This window comes from Apium graveolens, chromosome 5, assembly GCF_009905375.1.
Source record: "Apium graveolens cultivar Ventura chromosome 5, ASM990537v1, whole genome shotgun sequence".
Taxonomy (NCBI): Eukaryota; Viridiplantae; Streptophyta; class Magnoliopsida; order Apiales; family Apiaceae; genus Apium; species Apium graveolens.
Genome location: NC_133651.1, coordinates 152746965 through 152753922, shown reverse-complemented (window position 1 = coordinate 152753922; position 6958 = coordinate 152746965).

Genomic DNA, 6958 nt, shown 5'->3' with positions numbered 1-6958 from the left:
AAAGAAAGACCGTGACGACCCGGATCCCCGACCCCGGATCTGGGGGTGTTACAATGAGCAAGATGATCAAGTTCCAGTTATTCAAGCTATGGAACAAAAGAACAAAGGACCTTAGAAGCAAGTTGTATTGGAGCTGGAGGAAGATAAATATCACACCTTGGATGAGCTAGATGAAATAGAACAATCCATGGCTTACTTGGCTAGAAAATTTTCCAACACAAGAGTCAAGAAGCCAAGGTTTTTCAGAGGTAAGGGACAATCTTCCAACAGCAACAATTGGAAACCAAAAGCTCGGTATAGTTCAGCTAACAAAGGTGGCTACAAAACAGGATCTGTGGATAGATCAAAGATAAGGTGCTTCAATTGTGATGAGTTGGGTCACTTTGCTACTGAATGTAGGAAACCTAAAAAGGTGAAGAAGGATAAAGCTTACTTGGAACTGGAAGCAAAGTATGAAGCTCTCTTGAAGAAACAGTCTGGAAACACCTATATTACAGAAGGAAAGAGTTGGGATGATACTGATGTTGATGATGTGGATAAAGAAGTTAGAAACTATGCACTTATGGCTTTTGAGCATGGAGAAGCACCCACTTCAAAATCAAAGGTACCAACTCTAACCACTATTGATTTAAATGCTAGTCAATACAAGGAGACTGTGGAAAAGATGAGTGTAGAGATGTTTCATATACACACTAGCATGGTAGCAGCTACTGAGGAAGTCAGTAGGCTAACAAAAGCTAATGAAAAGCTTTAGAGTGATAAGAAAAAGCTGGATCTGTTGCTTGTGGAGCTTGAGTCAGTCAAGCAAGAAAATGAATATCTGAAAAATAAGCTGAAGTATGCTGCTGAAATTGAAGTTGTGTTGAGGGAAAAGCTGGAAAAGAATGAAGTAAAGTTGAAGTCTTTCAGGAATGCATCTGAGTTGGTTGGTCAGTACCATGAGAAGGATAAGCCATTTTCTAACATAGCTATTGGTCTTGATTATGATGCTTTCAATAGAAACAAGAAAGTTGTAGGTGGTGAAAGAAAAGCAACTGAAAATGAAGATGTCCCAATTATGCTGAGAAAGATTGGTTCACCGATGTTCAAAGAGTGTGAAGTAGACTTTAGTGAAGAAGAGTTGATCATAAAGTAAGAAATTGCTGATGAAAACAATGAAAAGAAAAATGTAGAAACAACTCTAACTTCCAAAGTTGAAAAGAAGCCCATGGTCAACCAAGATTTCAAGACACCTATCAAGGAAGTAAAAACTGAAGATGCAAAAAAGAAGAAGAAGAATGGAAATGGAAATATTGGGATAAAAAAAGCAACAAATTTATATTTGTTGCAGATGATCCAAGGAAACAATGTTAATAATGTGGCTCAGTGAATTATCTAACTTATATTTGTAAAAAGGTTGTTAGCAAGCCAGTAGAAGGAGCATGCAAGTACAATGAAGCAAATGCAAATGATCCTTACTCATTTTGTGACAAGTTTGATTGCATCCCTTGCAACTTGAAAGTGATGAAAAGTTGCCATAAGCTGAGAGTAGACCTCAAAGAAGTAAATGTTGGGTTTGCATCAAAAAGGGAGAATGCACAACAATCCATTAAGACCATTCTTTCTGAAATAACTCATTCTAATTCTGCTTATACTGTTAACAAGAAGAAAGTACCCAACACTGCTTGGGTTGCTAAATACACTTAATCCTCATTGGGTGCAGGGCAAAAGGAAGAAAGTCATATGGATCATGGACAGTGGATGCTCAAGACATATGACAGGTGATATGGCCCTGTTATCACTATTTGAGGAGAAGGTTGGCCCATTAGTGACTTTTGGAGACAAAAGCAAAGGTTTCACAGTGGGATATGGCAAACTGATTCCTGGAAATATTGTCATTAAGTTTGTAGCACTGGTAGCTGGTCTTGAGAAAAAAGACTGGTGAAGTTGCTCTGAAAGGAACATGGAGGGGAAGCTTATTTGTTGCGGACTTGGACTCAGCAAATGAGGATGGAATTTGTTGCTTCTACACCAAGGCATCTGTAGAGAAAAATAAGCTATGGCATAAGAAGTTGTCTCACTTGAATTTCAAAGCAATAAACACTCTAGTCAAGAATGAGTTAGTGAAAGATATGCCAAACCTGGAGTTTGCTCAAGATGAAGTCTATGATGCTTGTCAAAAGGGAAAAATGAAAAGATCAAGTCACAAGAGTAAAACTGTGAATTCCATAAGTGCACCTTTGCAACTTATTCACATGGATTTATTTGGACTAGTTAATGTCTTGTCAATTTCAAGAAAGAGATATACACTTGTGATGGTGGATGACTACTCAAGATATACATGGGTAGAATTCATTCATTCTAAAGATGAAACTCCATACATCATAACTGGAACATCAAGAAGATTGAGAAGCAGGCTGAAGATCAGAATTGTGTGAAAAGATTGAAGAGTGATAATGGAACAGAATTCAGGAATGCAACCTTAACTGAATTCTGCAAAGATAAGGGCATTGTTCAAGAATTCTCAGCTGCAATAACACCTCGGCAAAATGGGGTAGCTGAGAGAAAGAACAGAACACTAGTAGAGGCTGCTAGAACAATGCTGCAAGATACAAAATTGTCAACAAGTTTTTGGGAAGAAGCTATAAACACGGCATGCTATACCCAAAACATATATCTCATTAACAAGAATCTTGGCAAATCACCCTACTCAATCTTGTCTAAGAGAAAGCCTACTGTAGAGCATCTTCATGTGTTTGGAAGAAAGTGCTATGTTTTGAAGGACAACTCTGAATATATAGGAAAATTTGACTCTAAAGTTTTTGAGGCAATTTTTCTGGGATATTCATTGGAGAGAACTGCATACAAAGTCTATGTGATTGAACAGAAGAAAATTATGGAAAGCACATATGTTACTTTTGAAGATGACAAATGTCCAGGTTTGGAATGCCTTAGTGAAAATGAAGTTGAGACCATACAATCTCAAAATCTCAAAATTGATAGTGATTCTGAGGATGAAGCTGAAGTAAACACAAATCACAAAACTGATGAAGAGTCTACTAATCAAGTGAATCATGAGAATGGAAGCTCATCTGCACAAACTCAGGGGGAGAAAGAGAAGAAAATTTTGAAAGTCATGCCAATGATGAAGAAGAAGCATAAAACACAAGTCAGTACTCACCCAAGGAAATGGGATATGAGTCACAATGCATATGCAATTATTGGTGATCCCAATGTTGGAGTGAGGAATAGAAGTGCAACTGCAAATGAATGTCTCCATGCATGTTTTCTTTCACAAATTGAGCCAAAAAAATGAAGAAGCTCTAACTGATTCTGATTGGATATCTGCTATGCAACAGGAGCTAAATTAGTTTGAAAGAAATAAAGTTTGGAAATTGGTTCCTGTCCCAAAGAACAGGAGTATAAGTGGAACAAAGTGGGTGTTTGGGAACAAAATGGATGAAAATGGAATTATCACCAGAAACAAAGCAAGGTTGCTTGCAAAAGGCTACTCATAGGAGGAAAGAACTAATTATGATTAGACCTTTGCTCCAGTTGCAAGAATTGAAGCAAAAAGGATCTTTCTTGCAATTGCTGCACACTCCAATTTCAAGATGTATCAAATGGATGTGAAGAGTGTATTACTTAATGGTGAGTTGGAAGAAGAAGTTTATGTGCAACAACCAACTATCTTTGAAGATCCAAAATTTCCAAATTTTGTATATAAGTTACTCAAGGCTCTCTATGGACTAAAACAAGCACCTAGAGCTTGGTATGACACACTAGCAGAATTTTTGATTAAGCATGGATTCATTAGAGGTACTATTGACAAGACTCTCTTCTACAAGAAGCATGGTGATGATATGATCCTAGTTCAGTTCTACTTGGATGATATTATCTTTGGTTTTACAAATAAAAAATTATGTCAAAGATTCTCAAAGCTCATGCAGAGTGAATATGAAATGAGTATGATGGGAGAATTAATTTACTTCATTGGACTTCAAGGCATCCAAATAAGTGATGGAATCTTCATCAGCCAAACTAAGTATATCAATGATTTGTTAAAGAAGTTTGGTATGGTTGATTGTTCACCTGCATCTACACATGTGTCTACAGCTACCAAGTTGGATGAAGATAAAAAGGGAAAATGTGTAGATATCTCAAGCTATAGAGGAATGATTGGATCCTTGCTGTACTTAACTACAAGTAGACCAGACATCATGTTTGCAACATATCTATCTACAAGATTTTAAGCCAATCCAAAAGAATCACATTTGATGGCTGTAAAGAGAATTTTCAAATATTTGAAGGGAACTCCAAACTTGGAATTATGGTATCCTAAGGGAACTGATTTTAAAGCTGTTGGATACACAGATGTAGATTTTTCTGGATGCAGGGTTGACAGAAAGAGCACTAGTGGAAGCTGTCAGTTTCTTAGACAAAGACTTGTATCCTGGTATAGCAAGAAATAACAATTTGTGTCAACTTCCACAACTGAGGCTGAATACATAGTTGTTGGAAGTTGTTGTGCTCAAGTGCTTTAGATTAGAAATTAGCTAATGGATTATGGCCTAGTGTTACACAAAATTCCAATTATGTATGACAATACTAGTGTTATATTTATTGTGGCTAATCCAGTTAATCATTCTAGAACAAAGCACATTGATGTAAGATACCATTTTATTAGAGAACATGCTGCAAATGGTACCATTGAGCTCATTTTTGTTCCAACAGAAAAATAGTTAGCTGACATTTTTACTAAACCTTTGGATGAAGCAACTTTCACCAGGCATGTTGGTGAAATAGGAATGTTAAATTCTTCATCCTAAAGGCAAGAACTCAGCTAAATGTTTTGCAGCAGATTAATTTCTAATAAATCAAAATTAATTTGATTTAATTAGAAATTAACTGGAATATGAATTATAAATATTTCAGAAATGTCTGCATATTTATTTTTCAAAATTCAAAATTTAACTTGGAAATTTTCAATTCTAAGAAAACTGTCTAAATGTTGGTCTGCATTTTCAATATGTAAAATTAGCACAAGGCAGAATCAAAGTAATCAAAAGTATATAGAGAATTGAGTTCTCGATAAGTCTAACTGACTTATCGAAAAGTCATTTTGGTAATTCTCGAGTGAGTTCTTGATAAGTCAATTTTCTGAATTTTAGAGGGACTTCTCGATAAGCTTTATTATGACTTATCGATAAGTAATTATAGAATTCTCTATAAGTGTTAACTTACAGAGTTCTCTACAAATACAATATTATACCTATAAATAACTCATAATTGAGATAATTTAATTTAATAACTTATTTTGGTAAAATACTTTTGACAAAATCATTCTGATTTTATTTTGATTCATTCAAATAAAAATTGGAAACAATTCAGTCCATTTAGGACAAACTGGGTATTTATTTGACATCTTAATAATTCTTTTTCTAGTTCTCGATGAGACTCAGAAATATGACATACCGATATGTATCTATTTTCTCTATATGACTTCTCGATAAGCAAATTCCATATGTTTAATTTGAGTTCTCGATAAGTCATTTACCTTTAACTATAAATACCCAGACATCTCGACATACAATCTTTATGCCTTTGAGAACTCTAAGTGACCTAATTTTCAAATCCAAACCGATTTCTCTCTCGTTTCAAGCTCTTTCTCTCTCATTTTTCTTACCCATTCACTCTTACTCAACAATAATGGCACTCAACAATGTTAGAGCTGAAATCCCCAATAATGGAACTAACTACCCTGCTTTCACTGATGCTAACCAAGCTCATGATACTTTCAAGGGGTTTGTCAAGTTTTTGTCTGAATCTTATCTTGCAGGTGCTTTAACTACTAACCCAATCCTGTACTTGGATGTCCTGCATGATTCTGGACAACAGCTGTAGTAAGGACAGTTATACATGACAATTCTACATCTATAGTGGTGAACTGCTCCATTGGAGGCCAACAAGTGGAGTTCAATGAGAAAGATGTGAATCAAGCTTTGGGTCTTCCAACTGAAAATCTGGTGGAGGTTTCAACACATGATGAGCTAGCTGAGTTCATGGACTTCATCAACTATGTTCGAAGAATAAACCTAGCAAGTATGAACATAACAAACCTGAGGAATGAATGGTCTTTCTTGTTTGATTCTATAGTGAGGGCCTTCACCTGTAGAAAGACAAGATATGACAACATATCAAGTGTGGCACATAAGCTGGTGTTCTCCATAGCCTACAACAGACACTTGAATGTTGGTCTATTGATCTTAGAAGAACTTGCCACCAGGCTCACAATGCCCCTAGCTGCAAGAGGTAAGGAAATCTTATTTCCTAGGTTTATCATGTCTACTTTAATTCATAAAGTTCCAGATATTCATTTACTTAATGGTATAGATAGGATAAAAATAGGCAATTGTAAGCAAGTGTCCAAAATTATATTTGGCTCACTTACTACAAAGAACAAGGTAATTGTAAGTCTCAAACTCACTGCATTTATGATACTCCTATTTATAGTAAGTAAAATAATACTCCTAATTAAAATTAAGGCCCTAATTATAAATCTTTTAAAATTAATTGTCCCCTAATTTCATAATTTTGAGTATTAACTTTTAATTTTTAAATATTTAATATACACAATATATATGCCAAAAATTCCCAAAAATTGTGAAGAATTCAAAAATACAAAGAAATGGTATATTTGAAAGTCCTATAATTTTATAAAAATAAAAATGTGATTTTTGTGGGTTTTTAACACCCAATGGGGCCCGGAATAGTCATTTTTCGCGAAACGAGAAAATTTATAAAATATCTAGATATTCAGAATAATGCGATGGTACAAGTCGTTCTACGAAAATAAAGCCAACTATTTTATTAGAAATATCAGCTATTAAAACATAGTTTGGATCGTATAACTTTTGATATGAAGGCTTTAAATACGACACTCATCTTTATTACGATATAATACAAGTGTAATTTCCCA